The sequence below is a fragment of the Phyllostomus discolor genome, chromosome 4 (assembly GCF_004126475.2).
Source record: "Phyllostomus discolor isolate MPI-MPIP mPhyDis1 chromosome 4, mPhyDis1.pri.v3, whole genome shotgun sequence".
NCBI lineage: Eukaryota > Metazoa > Chordata > Mammalia > Chiroptera > Phyllostomidae > Phyllostomus > Phyllostomus discolor.
The window spans coordinates 83918187-83940645 of record NC_040906.2 but is presented as its reverse complement, the minus strand read 5'-3'; the positions used below and the strand labels follow the sequence as shown (position 1 = coordinate 83940645).

The following is a 22459-nucleotide window of genomic DNA, read 5'->3' as shown; positions in this document are numbered from 1 at the left end:
GGTTCAATTCCCAGTCAGGGCACATGCCTGGGTTGTGGGCCAGGTCCCCAATAGGGAACATGCAAGAGGCAACCACACATTGATGCTTCTCTCCCTTGTTTTCTCTCTCCCTTCCCCTCTGTCTAAAAATAAGTAAATAAAATCTTTAAAAAATAGAAATGCATTTTTGAGACATACATGTAGCTAGCACACACTCCCTTCCACAATAGAGTAACACTATGAATTAACTTTATTTTATTACAGAAGTAAAATCAATTTCACTCTAGAAAATCCTTTTAGCTGCACTTAGTATAAAGTTCAAATACTTCATCAAGATGTCTAAGCTCGAGAGGCATTTTATTCTATATTTTTACATTTCCTTTTGTACCACTCTCATTCTTGTTTTGCTCCAGAATTTAAGTTTTTCCAGAATAAAAGAACTTGTAGTTCTTCTATTCTGTCCTAGGGCCTTGGCAGTTGCCATTTTGTCATTCCTGTTGGTGGGTGGGTTTTCCTCTGATACTAAATATGGCTAAAACCTTTTTAGCATCATGCTGTAGTCCATGAGTCAGCTTTTCAGAGAGGCCTTCCTGACCTCTTTACCCAGGATATTTCCAAATCACATTCTGACACGAGCATTCTTTAGCTACTATAACACTTGTCATTATTTTAAATTGTAATGTTATTGTATTTGTTTATTGCCATTGTCTTTATCTGTTGTGTCCAACACTGTTTCTGGGATTATCATTGTGCTCAGCACACAAAAAATAAAGTACCAATGAATATGTCTTGAAGAAATATACTAGGTGGAACAGTAAGCAGTACAAGAAGGAGTTTCCAGCTACAAAAGTGTGTTAATATAATGAGAACATCCATAGCAAGAAAAATGAGATTTATTCCATTTTAATCCTGGACATATTCCTGCCCTCACGTTATCCTGTCTTAAAGCCCATTCATGCTTGTATCAACTTCCCAGTCATCTTGCTGTCCCTCTAAGATGCCACATTTTTGCTAATCTGAGGACTCTGCCTGTGTTGTTCCTCTGTATTTATCCTCTGCCTCTTCTTAGCTTTTGAACTACTCATCATCTCAGACTCAGCTCCTTTGTTGTATTTCTTTTGAAATCTGCCTGATGCTTGCTCCATCACAAACCCCACTCTTCAGCAGGAGAAGCAGCCACTCTGCGCTCAGTGCCCTCAAATGTCCTCAAAAAACAACTGCAGGTTTTTGTGGTGATTATCTCTGCTGTTTGTCTTCAGATCACTATCAGAAGATTCCCTAAAACAGCAGTCCCCAACTTTTTAGCACCAGGAAATAGTTCTGTGGAAGACAATTTTTCCATGAACCAGGGTGGGGGTGATGCTTTCAGGACAATTCAAGTGCATTACATTCAAGCTCACCTCCTGCTGTGCTGCCCAGTTCCATACAGGCCAGGACCTGAAATGGTCCATGGTGCAGAGGTTGAGAATCCCTGCCCTATAGGATAGGTTAACTGTCTTACCTTGACATCCAGAGCATTATGCATAACATTCACAAGATAGCAAACACCAATAACAGCCTCAGATTTAACAATATGAGTGAACACAAAAATGTAATTATTTACTAATATTTTTAACAAGTGCTTTTCACATTATTTGCTTAACCTTATCTTTCTACAAAGTGCTATTAATACTCTTTTAGTTATTTAAAACCTATTGCAAATAATTTACTTATTTTAAATTAACTATTCATTTATTATTGTTACCTCCTGATATTCACAGAACATATATAATCTTTCAAAAGATTTTGATGCAATTTCATTTTAAAATGTTTCTATTATAACACTCAATGATCAGTATTGCAAATTAAATATTCAATTAATATGTGTAATAATGAGCACAGTAGGAGAAAACACAACATCCAAAATGAGGTACACTAAGGGTTGAACATCTTATTACACATCACAAGAGAGATTTTTATCTGATGTAAAAAAATTAAAAATATTTAAAATATGTTACTTAGTATTTAGTGACTCTATTTGAAATATATATTATTTCTTTTTTTGCATTTTTTTAAGATTTTATTTATTTTTTATTTATTTTTAGAGAGAGAAGGGAGAGAGAGAGAGAGAAAGAGAGAGGGAGAGAGAGAGAAAGAGAGAAACATCAATGTGCGGTTGCTGGGGGTCATGGCCTGCAACCCAGGAATGTACCCTGGCTGGGAAGCGAACCTGGGACACTTTGGTTCCCAGCCTGCGCTCAATCTACTGAGCTACGCCAGCCAGGGCAATGAAATATATATTATTTCTTAAAATAAGGTATTACAATGTTTTATACTAAATAAAAAATTAATGTATAATTATATATAACATAGTACATAAAATACAATATATAACAGTGATATTTTTAAAATTAAGAAAAACTATTTTTGCTAATACAATTATTTAAAAACTAAATATAACCATTGTACATTGTTAAAAATTTGATATGGATGACTTGAATATTAAAAGTAAAATAAGCTTGACTCTTTTTGCCAGCTCTTCATATACTTTAATCAATTCCTTAAACGATCTGTCTATAATGTCTTATTGTTTCTTTTTTCTTGGAAATTCATTCTGTCAATAAGGTCACATTTTATTATTTTTTAAATAAGTATCTTACTGCATTTTTTATAATTATGGTTTTTATATAAAAAATTGTTGACATGTTTAGTTGACTCTTCAATAGACCATATTTTGGTAATTGTGAGAATTCACTACAAGTACTTTAGTTTCTGGTATATTCAGAGCAAACTTGCCAAATGGAAGATAGCCACAATCCTAATTTTTTTTGGTATAGAAATGTTTATATATTTCATCTAAAATACTTTATATATTCAGTGTTTTGCTTTCTCTTTTTTGTATACAACAAAAGTTGTCAAATAAGTTACTTCTATAATTCTTTTGTACATTTTATCAGATTTAGAATTATGTGAGATCATAGGCTTTCTGTTTCATTTCCTTTTGATGTAGAATATGAATTTATCTAATTAAAAATAGGAGCTCCATCAAAACATTCTTCCCAGATGTCAAGATATCCCAACATGCAATTAAGTGTTTTCAAATTAAATTTTGTACACATTTGAATGTTCATCATTTAATGTGTTCATTTCTTCCCTTGCATTTGTAGGAATAATTTCCAACATACTTACTTCTGTTTGCAACTTTTGCTTTCAATAATGGTAATGTTCCAAAAGCTGCAAATGCTAAGAATCTTTGATTCTTTATATGTTGAATACTTGAAATAAGTTATTTTTAGAGTTTTGAAGATACTGAGAAGTGTCCCTGATTTAATATTAAATGCAAATTTTAAAAATGAAACTAAATAAATCTCATGTAACAATTATGTAAACTAATTCTTTTTCACTAGTTCTAAACTGTATATATCTGAAATAAGGTTGATCCCCATAATGACTCATAGTTACCCATCAGGAAACTGCTGCCAACTGAAATTTGTGTAGACTTGGATAGAGCTAAGGGCTGTCTTTGTTACTATATTAGCTATGTGCATTGCTGGTACTAAGTATGTTAAGTTTAACTGGTGTTAAAATTGTGTCAAAATGTTATTCAGTATTCAAAACACATTGTCTACATGAAAGAGCAACAGCACAGAGGTGGACATGGTATTGGACACAGGCAAAGATGTGTCAAAGGCTATTGAGAACAGAAGATTCTGAATGTGGAAGAGTTTTAGAAATAACTTTGCAATTTTATTTGTCATCTATTTTCTTTTTATATCTGCACAAGAATAAAACTAACACTATGATAAAAACCTCTCTATATAAATTAAGGTCATTTCAAAATATACAAAATAAAAGTTTTAAGTTATAAGAAATTATTTTTTCAATATTTATTTAGTAGCATTTTTTTAAAGGAAATAATGGTAGGTCTTACAGTGGCTGGTAACTAGGATCAAATCTTAGATGTATGCATACAAGATAAAAACAGAAGAAATATTTTAAAATGTTAGTAGTGACTATCTCTGGACAATGGGCTTTAAAAAAAAATATTGTTGTTCAAGTACAGTTTTCTTCATTTTACCCCACCTCAGCCCAACATCCCAACCCTCTCCACCTCCCTCCTCTGTTAATGAATATACATTTTAAATCTTAGTATCTATAGCTTCTAAAGTTAAAAAAATGTACATAATTACTTCATAATGAAAATAATAATTAAAATGCATAATATTTGTAATAGCAAAATTAAGTACTTAGGTTGCTACTGAATGATAAAGGTATCAAAATTTGAATAAATATGTATGACCACATCTATGAAAATGCTTATACAATTAATAAAAAGAAAAACAATAAAAACACCAAAATGTCAACAGTAGTTTAAAATGGTAGTAAATGGCAGTAATAGAAATGGATCTCAGCTCCATTTTCTCTCCTAATTTTTTCAGTAATGAATATATGTATACATACACACATAACTGAATGTAATTATTATATAAATCAACAAAAATAACAAAATGTAAATATAAGACTGGCATTCACAATAATTTGTATCAAATCTACATCTTTAGATTGTTGCATCAAGAACTTACTCTATGAACTGACCTTGTGCTGGTTTCTCTACAAAGATTAAGTTCCTATCCAAAACAACTCTGAGGTATGTATATAATCATTTTCTACTTTAAGAATATGGAACTGAGGCTTCCAGAGGTCTTGGGATTACCAACACCTAGACTGGAAAACAAGTGGAGCCACAGGACTGGCCCACTGTGTGACTAAGATAACCTTGCTGTTCAGAACCATGAAGTGCTCACAGCTTCCCCTAGCACCACTAGAACCAACAGCAAACACAGAACTTCTGTTCAATGAATTGCAGATGTGACAGTTCTCATTTTACACAATTAAAAAGAGAGAGAGAGGGAAACCATGATCTACTGAAGATGACAGCTATTTAGATGATAACAGTAGACCTAGAATCTGCCTTAAAAATGATTAAGACTTGTGAGTAATGGCAATTGAACTGTAAGTTCCCAAATCTTATTTCCAGTAGGCTTGAAAATCCCTTTCCATAAATTCATTTTGTATCACTGGGTCCAATTTCAAACATCCATATACAAAGTAGATGCAGACAATGAATTTTTCTAACAGCCTTGCATTAAAGATGTGGAATGAAGTAATTTCCCTTTCTTTCAGCAAATGAAGGTGACAAATAACTGTAGGTTAGCTTTTTATAATGATCTCCAAATTCAACACACTGGAGAAAACACATTAAATAGTTCAATGCTATTTGAATATGAAATTTTATTAGCTACTGAGTTGTAGGAAGTGCTAGAAAAATGGAAGACACATTAGACTTGACTTGAGTAGTTTATCTTCACATATGTGGTGATGAGGCAGACAAGGGACTTGCCAGGCTAGTATTCTGCTTCTCACAGCAGTTCCAGAGCACTTTTTAGGTAAGCATGGTTAGCACCATTTGAAATTAGTTTTCAAAAATGTATAGTTGCTCTCCAAAAATCCCATTCAATATTTTAAAATATAAAGGTGAAAAGTAATATGTGTTCCTTTTAGCAATTTAGAACAATGAATATGTTAGAAAACAAAGAAGCATTTATAATTCTACCAACCAGCATATATGTTTGTGTGTGTGTGTGCGTGTGTTTGCAAACAGAAGTATATACACATGTACATGGTTTTATATGATTATATAATAAAATTTATATACATTTTATTATATAGCTATTATATATGATAAATATCCAAGTAGAGCTTCCCAAGACATACCTCTAGATAAAAGTTGTACACTATAATACACAAGTATCTTTAACAATCAATAATTATGCTGAGTATAATAGCCTGGACCACAAGAGGTAGTGTTGTAGCATGCAAAGAGCAAGGTATAGTGAACATGTCTGGTTCAAAATCAGAATTAAATTTCTCATTAGCTCTTTAATCTTTATAACCCTCAGTTTCTGCATTTTTGGAATGGTGATGATATATTCACCTCACAGGACTTTAGTAAAGTTTAAAGAAAATATAATACTTTGAGTGCCTGGTAATTGCTAAAAAAAATGCATAGGTTTTATTTCCTTTTATTTAATTTTTAAGACCAAACCAATTTCCTTATGTTTCAAGTATTATACCCTTATTTTAATATTAGGGGACTAATGATAAGTTTGTACATGCAAACTTATAGGGAACCATTCTGCATGGCAATGGTGAATGTAGCCCAGCCACTGATTTGGAAAACCAGTGGGGAGCAAGTTGGCACACAGGAACCGAGCCCATGGGTTGTTTTTCCTGTGGGGAATCAGGTCTGCATTGTAACTAGTCTGCTTTGAGGCTTGGTTTTTGCTAAAACTCCCTCACCCTGAATGGAGGCAGCAACTATTTACTGCATATCTTTAAAGTAACTTCCTACAATCTGTGCTAAACCTCCCAAGTATGGAGTTTAACCAGTTCAACCACTTTTTCCTTTGCATTTGCAAACATCCTTTTTTTGAAGTAATTAGCAACATCCTCTCCTCTGTTATCTATAAAAGGTAACTACCTACAGCAAGCCTATGCATACTAAATGAGGACCATCCTCGATGTAATATACCCAGAAAAGCAATAAAAGCTTGTCCAGGCAGAGGTTGGGGTCCTCTATCACTTAGAGAGCAGCCATGACATCCCTTTTCCCCACAAGACTTCTATAGTCCATGTGAATTTGTTCATTGCAGCCACAACACATGGACCACACTGACTACAGTCTGCATCACAAATTGATACTATTTTTTATGCTATTTAAACCTAGGTCTTTAAATGGTCATAAATGTAAGCAATATAAATCCAATTTTATACCTACTAAGACAGGTGAAAACTTGCCATGCATTCTTTTCCTCTAGTTTGTTGCTAGCAACAGTTCAGTCGCCAACTTCATTAAGAACAATCTTTAATAAAGCAATTTAGGAAATGTTACCTTTGGATCCCTGGCAAAAATCAAAGGTGCCCATATTAGTGAAATAGTCTTTAGGAGGTACAAAAGAAAGAAACAAACTACATTTTATACCAGAATATTTAAAGACTGAAACAGCACAGCAGAACAGATAAATGATAATACTGAGAACAGTTTTGGTAAGAATATGGTGTCTTTGGATCATTAGCCACAAAATCACCCTGATCATACCCTGCAGGTTCAATAAATTAGTAATGGTAATTGTGATTATTAATGGGAACAAAGAAACCAAATTGTAAATCTTAAATCTATGGTTAGGTGGAGGAGCTTAAAATGCCATCTCTGTTTAACCTCTCATCCAGTGCAGAATTCTTTTCTACTGAATTTATGGCTAATAATCATTCATTCATTCATCCATCCAAAGGATTATTTGTTGAGTGTCTCCTATTTCCTAGGTCCTGTTCTGGGTTTTGATTGACACACTATCAAACTATAGACAAAAACTTGTGAAGATGGGCAGGATATGTGGAGGTGAAAATAAATAATTTTAGAAAGTAATAAAATGAAAATCAGGAAATAAGACAGAAGGAAGAGTTAGAGAATCATTTTAGAGAGGAAGATTTGGGGAGGTGCTTTATTTAAAATAGCAAGGATCTCAGAGTTCTATTTTTTTTCCATTACATGAAGCACCTTGAATAACACCAACTCAAAAGCAAAGTATTTGTCAGAATATATTGGTTGTCCATTAGAACAAGATAAAAACACTAGGATTAGCAAGCAAACATTTAATTAAAAATAAGGAAAAGAAAACATTTCCACTTATATAAAAGATGAAATCTCTATGTCAGCAGGTCTCATGTTTGAGTGGTACAATTCTCAGGGCTGAAGAGAGATCCCAATATACCAAATTGTCAATAAAAATGTGTTGAGTAGTTGGTTTGACTTAGAGTGAGTGTGTGACTATTTATTCAAACATGGAAAATGAATGAGCAATATCTCCAAAGATATTTTGTATATCTTTCAGTAACTGATAGTTTTTTGTTTGTTTTTTAGCAATTTGGCTTAATTATATAGATTTTCAACTTTATAGGAATCAAGATTTTCATCAATATTTTAGTATTCAAATTCAGTCTAATTGAGAGAGAGAGAGAAACATCAATGTGCGGTTGCTGAGGGTTATGGCCTGCAACCCAGGCATGTACCCTGGCTGGGAATCGAACCTGGGACACTTTGGTTCCCAGCCCGCGCTCCATCCACTGAGCTACACCAGCCAGGGCTTCAGTCTAAATTTTAAAAAAAATTCTATTTCTGAACACTAAATCAAAATAGATGTGTCTTTCTGTTGATTATTTTGCTTAAAAACAAAACATTTATACCTAAATTAGTATTTCCTCAGCTATGGAAATAAAGCCAACCTCACCAGTCAGATGCATAGGAATAAAACATAAAGTTGATGGGGAAATTCTTAGGCTATTTGTAAACTGATGACAGATCAAAAGGGTCTAAGATATTTACATCTGAAGACCCAGGCCTTTGTTATGGTAGTTAAATCTATAGCTACTCTTGCTGCTCATTTTGGATATAGCTAAAATAGTCCCGATATTATATACTTGATGAGGATTTTTTCTTTGTTTTTAATACAGAGACAATCTGATTCATGCTTCTTTAAAAACACAGTAAATCAGTGAGACAGTTATAATTATTATAAATTGAGGGAGCAATACTGAGAATCAAGAAGCAAGAGAGGGCTTAGAAAGATGTATTCTTAAGTGTTCAACTCTGAAAGGCTGTGAGTCATTTGTCATCATTAATTTATGCTCTTAGCATGAAGCATACAGCCTCAGTTCTGGTATTCCATGTTGCTTACAGGCTATATGCTGTCAGAAGATTAAAGCCATAAGCCCAATTTCCTCATTTATATAATGGGGATAATGAGACTACCTACTTCATAGAATGTTGTGAAGTCTTTAAAATAGCATGTGCCCCAAACATGTAAGCAACAGTTATAGCTGATAATGTTGAATGTTTATTTCTATCAAGACAATGTTGTTGATCCCTTCCTGAGTAGGAACCAGACACTGGCTGCTTTTCTGGTATTTATTTTTGTGAATGACAGAGGAAGCAGCTGTTCCTCAGGGCCAAGTCTGCACATCTATCTGATGGCTAGCCTGGAAACTGGCCAGGAGGGTAGAAAAGCTAATTGATCCCTATGGGCATTCAACTCAGGCACTGAACTCAGGCACCTTATTTCATTACACATTACCCTTTATTCCACTCAGCTAACAAGGTACTTTACAAAACTGGAGTTTCACATGACTTACTCAGCCTGTCTGAAGACAGCCACTAAGAAGCTGGGGCACAGCCCTCAGCTAGAGGTGTTCAGTCAGGAGGAGCACAAACTGGAAGAGAGGGACTGGTGTGCTGGGAGGAGAAATGGTATAAATTCTGGACACCTGTGTTGCTAGAAAGTATAAAAACTTTCTAGCAACATATTTGTCTGTCGACCAGAAACACAGGTGTCGCTGAGGGCTTCATGGAAATATGGGAACTCAGGTCCAACCCCCACTCTACAGAATCTGAATCTTCCTTAACAAATCCACAAAGGATTCACATACACAGTGAATTGGGGGGGGCACTGCTCCGAAAGTTTTTCTAACTTTGCTGCACATTTCAACTACCAGAAAACTTTAAAAATTTTTAAATGTCCAGGCCATCTCCAGACCAATTAAGGCAGAATATCTAAAGTTGGACCTAGACACCTGCAATTTCTGCAGCTTTCCAAATACTTTGAGACCCACTGCTCCAAAAATGTAACTGCAAGGATAGCACACCTGCTTCTAAGGCTGGTGTTTGCTGGCAGATTTGGCAGGCCAGGCCTGAGAAGGCCTGAGTCTGCAGGGAATGAAAGGTGGTACCACCAGGGTGAAGGCCTTTGTGAGCTGGAGCCAGGCAGATTCAAAGTGAATCCCAAACCACCAATTAGCATCTGGATGGCCTCAGGAAAGTTATTTAATTTCTCTTTCTTTTCGTTTTCTCATAGGTAAGATAATGATACCTAGTTTGGAGTGTTGTGATCAAAATAAAAAGCAATGCTGTTGCAAAGGGTAGGAGCTCCTTCTTTCTTTCTACTGCATAGAATTCCATTGTGTAAATGTACCATAGTTTTTTGATCCATTCATTCACTGATGGGCACCTAGGTTGCTTCCAACACTTGGCTATTGTAAATTGTGCTGCTGTGAACATTAGGGTGCATAGGTTCTTTTGGATTGGTGTTTCGGGGTTCCTAGGATATAATCGTAGCAGTGGAATTGCTGGGTCAATAGCATTATGCTAAGTGAAATAAGCCAGGCAGTGAAAGACAAATACCATATGATCTCACCTTTAACAGGAACCTAAACAACAAAACAAAGAAACATGCAAAATATAACCAAAGACACCGAAATAGAGAACAGACTGACAGTGTTCAGAGGGGAGAGGAGAGGGAATTTCAGGGGAATTTCAGGAGAAAATGGGAAGGGTTTACAGGAACAAGTATAAAGGACACATGGATAAAAACTAGGGGCAGGTGGAAATGGGAGGGAGGAGGAGAGGGTTGGGTGAGTGGGTTGGGATGGGAGTAAAAGATAAAAAATTGCACTGCAACAACAATTAAAATAAAATAAAAAATAAAAAAGCAATGTATTTAAAGTAGCTGTCACATGGTAGGAAATGAATAAATAAAAAGTATTGATTACATAAATATATTATTTATTACAATATTTTTCATTGTTCCAGATGAAAGATTTCCAAATGACTAAACTCCCTGCATTTAATGACATTCTGGGGAAGGTGTGAGCATTTCAGTTTTAAAAAGTGATATTCTTTCTATGAGTAAATGAATGACACAAAGTCCAAAGCTGTGGGTGACAGGAAAGCCAGAGTATAAAAGCTGGTCGGCAATTTTAAATGATTATATAATCTAGTCTCCTACTGCTTAATATATATATATATATATATATATATATATATTCAGTATGCAATATACTGAATATATATATTGCATACTGAATAGATAATTTCACCTGGGATTACCATGAAAAGAGATATCCTATACCCAGGTATTACCAGGCGTTCCAGGAGAGAGGGCAACTCCCTAAGTGGCCACAGTTCCTTACACTAATGAACTGGGTAACTCTTGTGAAACTGCTCTCCTCCAGTTTAACAGAAGAGTTCATATAATAATGATCAATCAAGAGAAAACTACCTCTAATTTCACAAACTGAAACTAGCCATGGTCCTGGAAGAAAAGAAAACACATCCACAGCATAGAATGTATAGCCACACTTCAACCACTAACCTGTTGTAAAATAGCAAACTATACTACAAAGTTGTTCTGTATCTTCTAATCTCTTTTTAAAATATTTTCATTGATTTTTTTAGTGTGAGACAGAGAGAGAGATTGCTTGTTCCACTTACTTAGGCATTCACTGGTTTATTCTTGTATGTCCCCTGACCAGAAATCAAACCTGCAACCTTGGGTTTGATTGGGAGATGATGCTCTGACCATTTGTGCTACCTGGCCAGGGCCTGTGTCTTCTAATTTCTTGAGAACATAGAATGTTCCCAACTCTTTGCTAAGGATTAGGGCTAAAAAAACTAAGCTAAATACAGTTATTGTCTACAAGGAGTTTATAGTCTAACAGAGAAACCAGGTAAGTCAAAGCAATTTAAAAAGCAGAGAACACTTTAAAATAGTGAGTAAGTAACTGCCTATCAGGGTTCTGGCATCATATTATGAGAACAAGTTTCAAGATGGGTCATGGAGGCCCCCAGCTGTGTCTTTTAAATGCTAGATTAAACAAGACTGTGTATTCCTGGAGAGGAAGCAAGATGGCCACAAAATTATGGGGGCTACTTGGACAGCTTGGGAATTTTATCAATGGGCCAGAAAATATTTTGGTTGAGCTATACTGGTGCTTCCTAGGCTTGAATAGAGGTTAAGTATAGGTACTGGGCTGGCCTAAAGGAAAAGGCCGTTTTTCATTCTCAGTGGATGAGGCAAAGCTAACAAAAATTAATATTGCCAAGTCAGAGCAAGTATTCTGTTGTCTTCTGAATTTATTTCACTAAGCAAGCTGAAAAAGTTATGTCTGATGTGTGTGAGTGCAGCCTACAGGCCTACTGGCTTATGAGAGTACACTACTCACAGTCCACTCTGGGCTCCAAAGGCACAGATCTTTCCAGGATCTGCAGGCAGCTCACCCCTCAGCCTGAGCTGATGAATCCTGCAATCTCTTTTACTTAATGTCTCAACAGCATCACACTCCTGCACTCCTAGATTTGAGGCACACTCCCATACAATAAAAAGGCCTCACTGCTTGTAAGAAGCATTCAGAGTAAATGTTCTCCAGCAAAAATTACAACAAGCAAGCACATGATAGCTAAAATCTACCTCTAACCAATGCTAATCCAGGACTCTGGTGAGACAGATTCCTTCAGGTCATTGGGGGAAAAAATCATTGCTCTTGCCTGGGCCAAGCCAATCCTGGGCACCCAGCGTGAGGAGAATTGAGGCTCTAGAACCATCCTGGGAATGGTTTTCATGGTGCAGAAAAACAAAAACAAAAACAAAAAACAGGAGAGAGGAGGAGGAGCTCTGGATCTAATTGGGAGGCCTGGTTAGAGCCCTTGCTTTCACCTAGCACCTGCCTGGGTGAGATATTTACCATCCTCTAAGCTTCCTTCTATTCATCTGAAAACAAAAGATGGTAGTGAGATGTTGTCTATCTTAGTAGGAACTGTTTTGACTCTAGAGAATCATTTTCAGGTATCATTCTCTGGCCCTCTGCATGCTAAGCTAATTAGAAATATTGCCTGTCAGGTCTTCAGTTTTCTGGTCTGTGAAACTGGAAAACATTTTTTGTAAGGATTAAAACTTTAATCAATATTCACATGCACCGGTCATGGGCTGGGCATCTTTGTGTGTTTCGGTGGTGCTCCCACCAATGCAAAAATGAGTGAGTAAGGAAGTAAGTAAAAACACCTACCAATAAGATGGTGCTGGTTCTGAAGGAGCTTATGATCAGTAGGAGGCATGTTTTCATGGTAAGCAGGAATAAACAGACATTTGCAATGGGTGATAAATTGAAAAGAGGTTCCAGATTAATAAATACTCTGGAGCAATCTGAAGCTGTCAAGGAAGGCTGGCTGTGATGCTGTCTTGCATGCACTAACCATCACAGACAATTTCAATGGTGAAAGAAGGGAGAATCACTCCAGGTTGCTACATCACTTTTGTTAAAAACACCTGGCCACACAGCCTGTGGAGCACAGGACTCTTAATAGTCATCACTTCTAAATCTCAGAATCTATTATTATTCCCAATTTAGAAAAATGCTGAGGCTAATAGTAGCTAATTATTAGACTCAAGTTACTCAGCTAGTCCCTGATTTCCAAACCTTTTGTTTTGCCACCAATGATATATTTTGTATTTATTGAATAGTGATTAGAATCTTTTTTTATTTTATTGTATTTTCCTATTACCATTTACCCCCTTATACCCACCTTCCCATGTAATCGTCACACTTTTGTCCATGCCCATGAGTCCTTTTTCCTTTTTGTTTTATCCATCCACCTCAACCCCACCCAATAGCTGTCATCATTTCCTCTATTCTAAGAATCTGTTCCTATTTTGCTTGTTAGTTCAATTTGTTCATTATTTACCACATATAAGTGAAATTTCATGGCATTTGTTGTTCTTCAACTATCTTATTTCACTTAGCACAATGCTTTCTAGGTCCATCCATGTGGTTGCAAAGGGTAAATTTTCTTCCTTTTTTACAGCCAAGTAGTATTCCACTGTGTAAATATCCCATAGTTGTTAAATCTACTCATTTACTGATTGACAAGGGGCTGATTCTATATATTGGTGATTGTAAATAATGCTTCAATGAACATGAAGGTGCTTATGTTCTTTCAAAGAAATGTTTTGGGTTCCTTCGGATATATTCCCGAAAGTGGGATCACTGGGTCAAAAGGCAGATCCATTTTTAATTTTTTGAGATATCCCCACACTGCTTCCCATAATGGTTGCATTAGTTTGAATTCCCACCAGCAGTGCAAAAGGGTTCCCCTTTTTCTACATCCTCACCAGCACTTGTTTGTTGACTTGTTGATGATAGGCATTCTGACAGGTATGAGGTGATGTCTCACTGTGATTCTAATTTTCACTTTTCTGATGACTAGTGACATTGAGCATCTTTTCATATGTCCATTGGCCATCTATATGCTCTCTGGAGAATGTCTATTCAGGTCATTTACCCATTTTTTAATTGGGTTATTTGGTTTTCTGGCATTGAGATTTGTAATTTCTTTATACACTTTGAATATTAACCCCTTATCAGATGTATTGGCTAATATGTCCTCTTTGCCCAGGGGCCATGCTAATCTTCTCTGTATCATCCCAATTTTAGTATATGTGCTGTCAAAGCAAGCACAGATGTATTGGCTAATATGTTCTACCATTGTGTGGATTGTCTTTTTATTTTGTTGTTGGTCTCCTTTCCTGTGCAAAAAGTTTTTAGTTTGATATAACTAAATTGTGTATTTTTTCTTTTCCCAATTGTGTATTTTTTTCTTTTGTTTCCCTTGCTTGAGGAGATGTATCAGATAAAATATTGCTGTGAGTAATGACAGCAATACTTCCTATTTACAAGCAAGATTTTACTGACTATGCTTTCTTCTAGGATAGTAATGGTTTCAGGTCTAATATTTAAGTCTTTAATCCATTTTGAATTTATTCTTGTGTGTGGTATAAGAAGGTGATCTAGTTTCATTTTTCTATACATGTATCTCTAATTTTCCCTGCACCACTGGTTGTATAAACTAGCCCATTGTATGTGCTTCTTTCCTCTTTTGAATATTAATTGACTATAGTGGTGTGTGTTTATTTCTGGGTTCCATATTCTGTTCCATTGATCTTTTTGTCCATTTTTATGCCAGTACCATGATATTTGACTACTCTGGCCTTAGAGTATCATTTGAGTTTAGGTAGCTCCAACTTTATTCCTCTTTCTTGGATTGCTATTGCTATGATATAGTCTTTTATGGTTCCACATACATTTTTGATATCTTTGATCTAGTTCTGTGAAATAAGTCACTGGAATCTTCATAGGAATTGCATTGCTCCATAGATTACTTTAGGTAGCATGGACATTTTAATGATGTTAATTCTTCCTATTTACAAACATGGTATGTGCTTCCACTTACTTGAGTCTTCTTCAACTTATTTCTTCAGTGCATTATATTTTTTTCCAAGTACAGGTCTTTTATATCCTTGGTTAGATTTACACCTAGGTATTTTATTCTTTTTGAAGCAATTGTGAATGTATTTGTTTCCTTAATTTTCATTTCTGTTAGGTTATTAAAGGGATATAAAAATGCAACTGATTTCTGAATATTAATTATGTATCCTTTTACTTCACTAAATTCATTTGTCAGTACTAGTGGTTTCTGGTATAATATTTGGAGTTCTCTATGTATAGTATCATGTCATCTGCAAATAATATCAGTTTTACTTCTTCCTTTGAAATTTGGATTGTTTTATTTCTTTTTATTGTCTGATTACAATGTCTAGTACTCCAGTGCTATGGTGAATAAGAGGGGTGAAAGCAGACATACCTGTCTTATTCCCAATCATAAGGGGAATGATTGCAGATTTTTCACACTGAGTATGATGCTGGCCAGGGGTTTGTCATATATAGTCTTTACTATATTTAGGTATGTTCCCTCTATTCCCACTTTGCTGAGAGGTTTGTTTTTTTTTTTTTTTTAATCATAAATGAATACTGGATTTTATCAAATGCTTTTTCTGCATCTATTGATATGATCATGTAGTTTTTATCCTTAATTTTGTTTATGTAGTGAATCACATGTATTGATTTTCGAATTTCATACCAACCTTGTATTCCTGTGATAAATTCCACTTGAGCATGGTGTATAATATTTTTGATGTATTGTTGGGAACCACCCTACCTAATTTCAGAAGCTGTAACCTCCCATGGCTAAGGCTGAGTGACAGACCTTGGGACCATAAGCCACTAAGGAGACAAAGCTTATCTCCCTGGCAGGGGGAGCCAACTCTGCTCCCTTTACTTCACCCTGCTTGGCCCCAAGCCTGACTGGTTAGCCAATGATGGGTAAGATTCCTCAAGGGAGGGACAACCTAAGACAGGCATGCTCATGAAGGGGCCCCCAGGAAAAAGGACTTGGGGAGCTATAGAAAAAGGGGGTGATGGACCCTTGCCTCTTGGCTTTGACATAACCTGAGTCCTCATTCTGTCTGTAAGAAGTTTCCTAATCTCATGGCTGCCTTACTGCCCCTTCCTGACTTAAGCCTGAAACATTGCCGGAGGGTGGTGCAGCCCTGGGCAGGAACAGGCAGGTTCCCTGGGGCAATCATGCTTAAGAAAGAATGCATAAAATCCTGTGAAATCTGCTTTTCTAAGAATTCCCTCAATTTTCTGATAAGGGTCCAAGCATAAAATGAGTTTGTTTTCCAAAGTTTTCTGGCCCTTTAGCTATCTGACCCTGACTCAGAATAAGCCCTCATAGTTCTTTGAATGTTATCTATTATTTGATCATTACTGCCTGACAATGATTGATGAGCTTTACCTGTATTCCTGTGCAAATCAAACCCAATAAAAGACCATTGAGAACCAGGCTCAAAGCCCTTGTCCTTTGAGAGATCAGCCACCTTTCTTCCCAAAGCAGATCAAGTCTTGGTAGACTTATTCTCATCTGTGGCAGCCAGGGGGCTCTGTGGGTACAGCACCCCCCCACCACAATGAATTGCTATATTCAGTTTGCTAATATGTTGTTGAGGATTTCAGCATCTATATTCATCAGAGATATTATCCTATAATTTACTTTTTTTTTTTGTAGTGCCCTCATCTAGTTTTGGAATTAGGATAATCCTAGCCTTGTAAAATGAGATTGGCACCTTTCCCTCCTCTTGAATTTCTGAAATAGTTTGAGAAGAGGAGGTGTTAGTTCTTCCTGGAATATTTGATAAAATTCACCTGTGAAGTCATTTGGTAAAGGGATTTTGTTTGCTGGGAGTTTTCTGATTACTGCTTCAGTTTTGCTAAGCATAATCTGTCTGTTCTGATTCTCTGATTTTCTTTGTTTAGTTTTTAAATATTGTATGTTTCTAGAAAGGTATCCATTTCATCCAGGTTGTCAATTTTTTGGCAATACGTTATTCATAATATTTTTTACAATCTTTTATATTTATTTAGTGTCACTTTTTATTTCTCCTCTTTTATTTCTGATTTTAATTATTTGGATCCTCTCTTTTTCTGGGTATAGGTTTGTTAATTATGTTTATCTTTTCAAGGAACTAGCTTTTGGATTAATTGATCTTTTATATTACATTTTTAGGGTCCATTTCATTTATTTCTGCTTTTATCTGTATTATTTCCTTATCACTTTGGGCTTTGTCTGTTGTTCTTTCCCAAGTTCCTTTAAGTGTAAATCTAGATTGTTTATTTGAGATTTTTCTTGATTTTTAGAAATAGGCCTGTATTGCTATGCATTCCCCTCTTAGGGTTGTTTCCCCTGTGTCCCAAAGAATGTGGATTGTTTTGTTCTCTTTTTCATTTGTTTCAAAGTATCTTTTGATTTTTAACTTGATCTCATTGTTGAACCATTATGTTTAATAGCATATTATTTACCTTCCATCTCTTTGTGTATTTTTCAATGTTCTTCTTATGATTGATTTCTACTTTCATAGCATTGTGGTCATAGAAAATGCTTTATGTTATTTCAATCTTCTTAAATTTATTAAGACATGTTTTGTGTCCTAACATGTGATCTATCCTAGAAAACTTCCATGTGCACTTGAAAATATGTATATTCTGCTGCTTTCCAGTGAAATGCTCTAAAGATATAAATTAAATCCATTTGATCAAGTGTGTCATTTAAGGCCATTGTCTCCTTGTTGATTTTCTGTCTGGAAGATCTATCCATTGAAGTCAATGGGGTGTTAAAATCATCTACAATGACTGTATTTATGTCAATCTCTCTTTTTTGTCCATTAAGATTTGCTGTACATATTTAGGTGTTCGTGTTTTGGACGTATGAATGTTTTCTAGGGTCATGCCCTCTTATTAGATTGCAACCTTTATCATTATGTAGTGCCCTTCTTTATCTCTTATTATAGCCTTGGTTTTAAAGTCCATTTCATCAGATATAAGGTCAGTTACCCCATCTTTTTTTTTTTGGCTTTCCATAGTAAGAAATATTTTTTCCACACCTTTGCTTTTAGTCTGTATTTATCTTTTGATCTCAGATGGGTCTCTCAGAGATAGCATATATAGGAGTCTTGTTTTCTTATCCATTTAGCTACCTTATATCTTTTGGTTGTAGCATTTAAGCCATTTATATTTAAGGTGGTTATTGATAGATACATACTTATTGCATTTTATTTTTAAACTATTTTCCTGTTTTTCTTTTTCTTCACCTTCTTCTTCTTAAAGAGAGTGCTTTAACATTTGTTGCAGTACTGGTTTGGTATTAACAAAGTCTTTCAGCTTTTTCTTATCTGGAATGTGCTTTTTTTCTCCTTCAACTTTTAAATGATATCCTTGCTGTGCAAACTAGCTTTGGTTGTAGGTCCTTGATTTTCAATTACCTTGAATATTTTATGCCAATCTCTTCTGGCCTGAATGTTTCAGTTGAGAAATTATATGGCAATCTAATTGGAGCTCCTTTGTAGGTAACTACCTGCTTTTCTCTCATGGCTTTTAGGATTTTCTCCCTGTCTACAAACTTTGACATTTTTATTATGATGTGTTTTGGTGTAATCTTATGTTTAATTTTGTTTGGGATTCTCTGCACTTCCTGGGTGTGTATATATTTTTCTTTCACCAGACTATGGAAATTTTCAGTCATTACTTCTTCAAATATGTTCTCAATTCCTTGCTTACTCTCTTTTCTTTCTGGTATTCCCATTATGGGGACATGTCATTCCCATGTTGCATGCCTCATGTAGTCCCAATAGTTTCTTAAGCTCTCCTCATTGTTTTAATGCTTTTTTCTTTTTGATTATCTGCTTAGGTGTTTTTTTTTTTTTCTACTTTGTCTTCCAAATCACTGATTTGATCCTCTTTTTCATCTAACCTACTGTTTATTTCTTCCAGTATTATTTATTCAAGATATTTCATTTCTTATTTCTGATTGGTCCTTTTTATTGTTTCTATATCATTTTGTCCTGCTATTGAGTATTCTTATATTTATTACTCTAAACTCTATATCTCATAAATTGCTTGCCTCCCCTTCACTTAGCTCTTGTTCTGAAGGATTCTCTTGCCCTTTAACTTTGGTCCTATTTCTTTGTCTTCTCATTGTGGCTGCCTCTTTGTGTGTGTGTGTGTGTGTGTGTCTTCTATGTATTAGGTAGATATTCAAAGATTCTGGTGCAGTTTTATGTCAGATGCTGCCTGTGACTGGCCCTGAACAGCCTGTTTGGAGTTATCAGCTATCCACAGCTTGAGGCTCCCTCTGCTGGCCTGCTTGTGTGCCAAAAGAACTGAGCTGTGCACCAAGGCTGGTTTTTACCAGCAGCAGTCCAAGGAGAGGGCCAGCTAAAATCTCTGAGCTCCCAGAAATCCATCTTAGTTGTTAAATTTAATCACTGATATAACCTCAAAGTGTACTTAGCAGCCTGGTTTAAGCTCCACAAGATTGGACATAGTAATCCCTGTGGATTAGGCTATTGCTTTCCCTCAGTCTGATGTCAGTTGGAGAGGATTGCTCTGCCTGAGCAAGATGGATTTTGGCAGTATGGGAAATGACTCAGCACAGGGATCCTGGTGGCTGTTCCTTTAGCATATTCCCAGAGCCACCTGCCTCAGACTCTCCCCACATCCCTCTAGTCCACTCTGCCCTCCTTCTGCCAGAGCCCAGGGTAAGTGTCTCCAAATGCAGTTTTGTGTATTCACCCTTCAAGAGGCTCTCTGTGTCTCCAGCAGTCTCTTCCTGGTGGACAGAAACCCTACTGCTTTTCACAGCTGGATGTTATCTGAGTGCCTTTCCTGGCTCTGGTACTGTAGGCTGGGGAGATCAACTTGGGATTTAGACTCCGCACTCCTCAGAGGCAACCCTCCAGCCACTGAAAAATCCTTTCAGAACTTCAACTATCCACCTGTGGGAACCCAGCCACTCCTCTCATGCCTCCTTCTCCACAATCCCTACCATTCACATTTTTGTGAAGAGGTTTTTGTTGTCTGTCCTTGGTTAAAAGGCTTTTTTTTCTAGCTAGTGTTCAATTGGTTTCCAGGATTATTTCTCTACAATTTAGTTGTGAACTCAGTTTGGTCCTTGGAGGAATTTTGTGCAGCTTCTACTTAATCCTTCACCATCTTGCATCTCTTCCTGCAGAATCTCTACTTAAGTGATTCATTTAAACTTTAAGACATCTCTGTCCTGAAAGCCTGAAAACCATTTTGCCTTGAATCTTTGCATCTCAAACATGGTTAACTGCTGATTCATTTTTAGAAAGAAGAAAGAATCTGGCCAGAGTTTTTAAATGAGTTTGAACATAAAACCAGCCTGCAGACAAATGTCCTCTGGGGATCCTAGGAGGTACTCTAGGGTGAGAGAAATGCTTTCCATTCTAGGGTGAGTTACTAAGAAAGGCAACTGTTTGGCCTGAGCCTTGAGAAGTAGAATTGTAGAAGATACTTTTTACTTTCTTGTTTATATTGTCTCATCCAGCTTCCATACTTGGTAGCAACACCCACTGAAGAAAGAAAGCAAAGGAAAAGCTAATTTTTGTTGTCTAATTGGGCCCAGGAGAATCTGTACTTTCCAAGTTTCCTCAATTAGCTGGCTTCTTCTTGGGGTTGACCTTCATGGACTTTTTAAAAAATGTTAGTCTTATAAATACCTCCATGTGTAAAAACATAATCTCATTTGCAGCCCTGGCTGGCATAGCTCAGTGGATTGAGTGTGGGCTGCAAACCAAAGTGTCACAGCTTCAATTCCCAGTCAGGATACATGCCTGGGTTGCAGGCCATGACCCCCAGCAATCGCACATTGATGTCTCTCTCTCTCTCTCTCTTTCTCCCTCCCTTCCCTCTCTAAAAATAAATAAATAAAATCTTTAAAAAATTATAAAAACAAATAAAAACATAATCTCATTTGGAGGAGAAACTATTCACCTTAAATTTTCTATGATAAAGTGTTTTCATTAATCTATGTTGTCTATTTTTACAGTGCTCAATAACATTTCAAAAATAGCAATTTAAAATACTCTTTTTGCATTCTCTGTTTGCCATCACTTACTCAAAGGACAGGGGTTTGGAAAATAAATAATTAATTTTAAATTAAATAAATTAAATTTAATTTAAATTAAATAATTAATTTTAATTAAGTTACTTAAAGCTTAAAGAGCATATTTATTTCTATAGACGTTTTCATTTTAATCTTCAAACCAGTTTTGTGTAATTGGGTAGGAGAAAAGGTATGGGAGAAACTCCTAGCCTTTCCACCCTCTTTCTCTTTTTTATATGTTCTTGACAAATTTGCTCTGTTCAACTGACTTGAAAGGTCCTTGAGGATCCATATTCTGCTTTATAGCCCTGTAATCTTCCTCACAATGCTGCAGTATTACAGGAGCTTAATAAATATGTTTTTAGTGATTAATTAGATAGATTTTACATCTACCATTCAAAGAAAATTGATAGCTTAAAAGCAATTTCAGCATGTTTTTGTTCTAAAGTGGTGGAGGAGAAAGAAAGCTTGCTTTTCTGGTTAAGAAACAGCCCAATAAATGTCTTGGAAAGTCCAGATAAAAGTATTTATTTGGCATAGTATAATAGTAACAGGAAAAGGACACTTCCTTCTTTGGATTAAGTGGTTATTCCGATGTACATGGGATTTTTGTTTGTTATTTTTAGAATATTTTAGTAGCTGTAGTGATCTTAAAATCCATTTTGTTTTTTCTGGGGCTTGGGGCTATGTAAAAAGATGGGATAAGAGAGGGTATTAATTTGAGGATGTGTTGTTTTCAGGGAACTGGGGTTTAAGAAGGGATAGGCAATTAGCTCTTCTGAGCTGGGAACAGCTGGTGACTACAGGGGAAGTGGCATTCAGTCTTCAATGTTTTATTGTTTTTGTTGCTATGATCACTCTACACTGTCATCAAAGATTGAATAAAAGCTGACTATATACAATAAGCACCCTTGTTCAAGAGGTGTTTTAGGGAACTCTTCACAAGCATTGATCACAGAGAAGGTGGTTGAGATATTTAAAAGAGAGTGATGCTTGTATGTCGTTAAGAGAATAGATGTTATGTGTTAAGACCCCAAACAAGAAATAATGATTATGTGATATGATGGAGGTGCCAGCTAAAGCTATGGTGGTAATTATTTTACAATATATAAGTGTATCAATTCAAGAGTTGTACACCTTGAATTTACACAATGTTAAATGTGAATAAATAAAGCTGGAAAAAATTAGCTTTAAAAAAGGTATGAGTTAAATTATGGGTGGTAAATACTAAATTTTCTTCGAGAAAATAGATGTTTAAGC

General features: G+C 35.8%; 1 protein-coding gene and 1 non-coding gene across 2 annotated transcripts in view; both read right to left on the bottom strand.

Moving 5' to 3' along the window:
- Nucleotides 1-22459, bottom strand: part of CNTNAP5 (contactin associated protein family member 5) — a 959167-nt gene that overhangs the window by 618360 nt on the left and 318348 nt on the right. The window lies entirely within an intron of this gene.
- On the bottom strand, nt 14256-14361 carry LOC114495793. Its single transcript, XR_003684467.1, has one exon. It is a non-coding gene; the product is annotated as a U6 spliceosomal RNA (small nuclear RNA).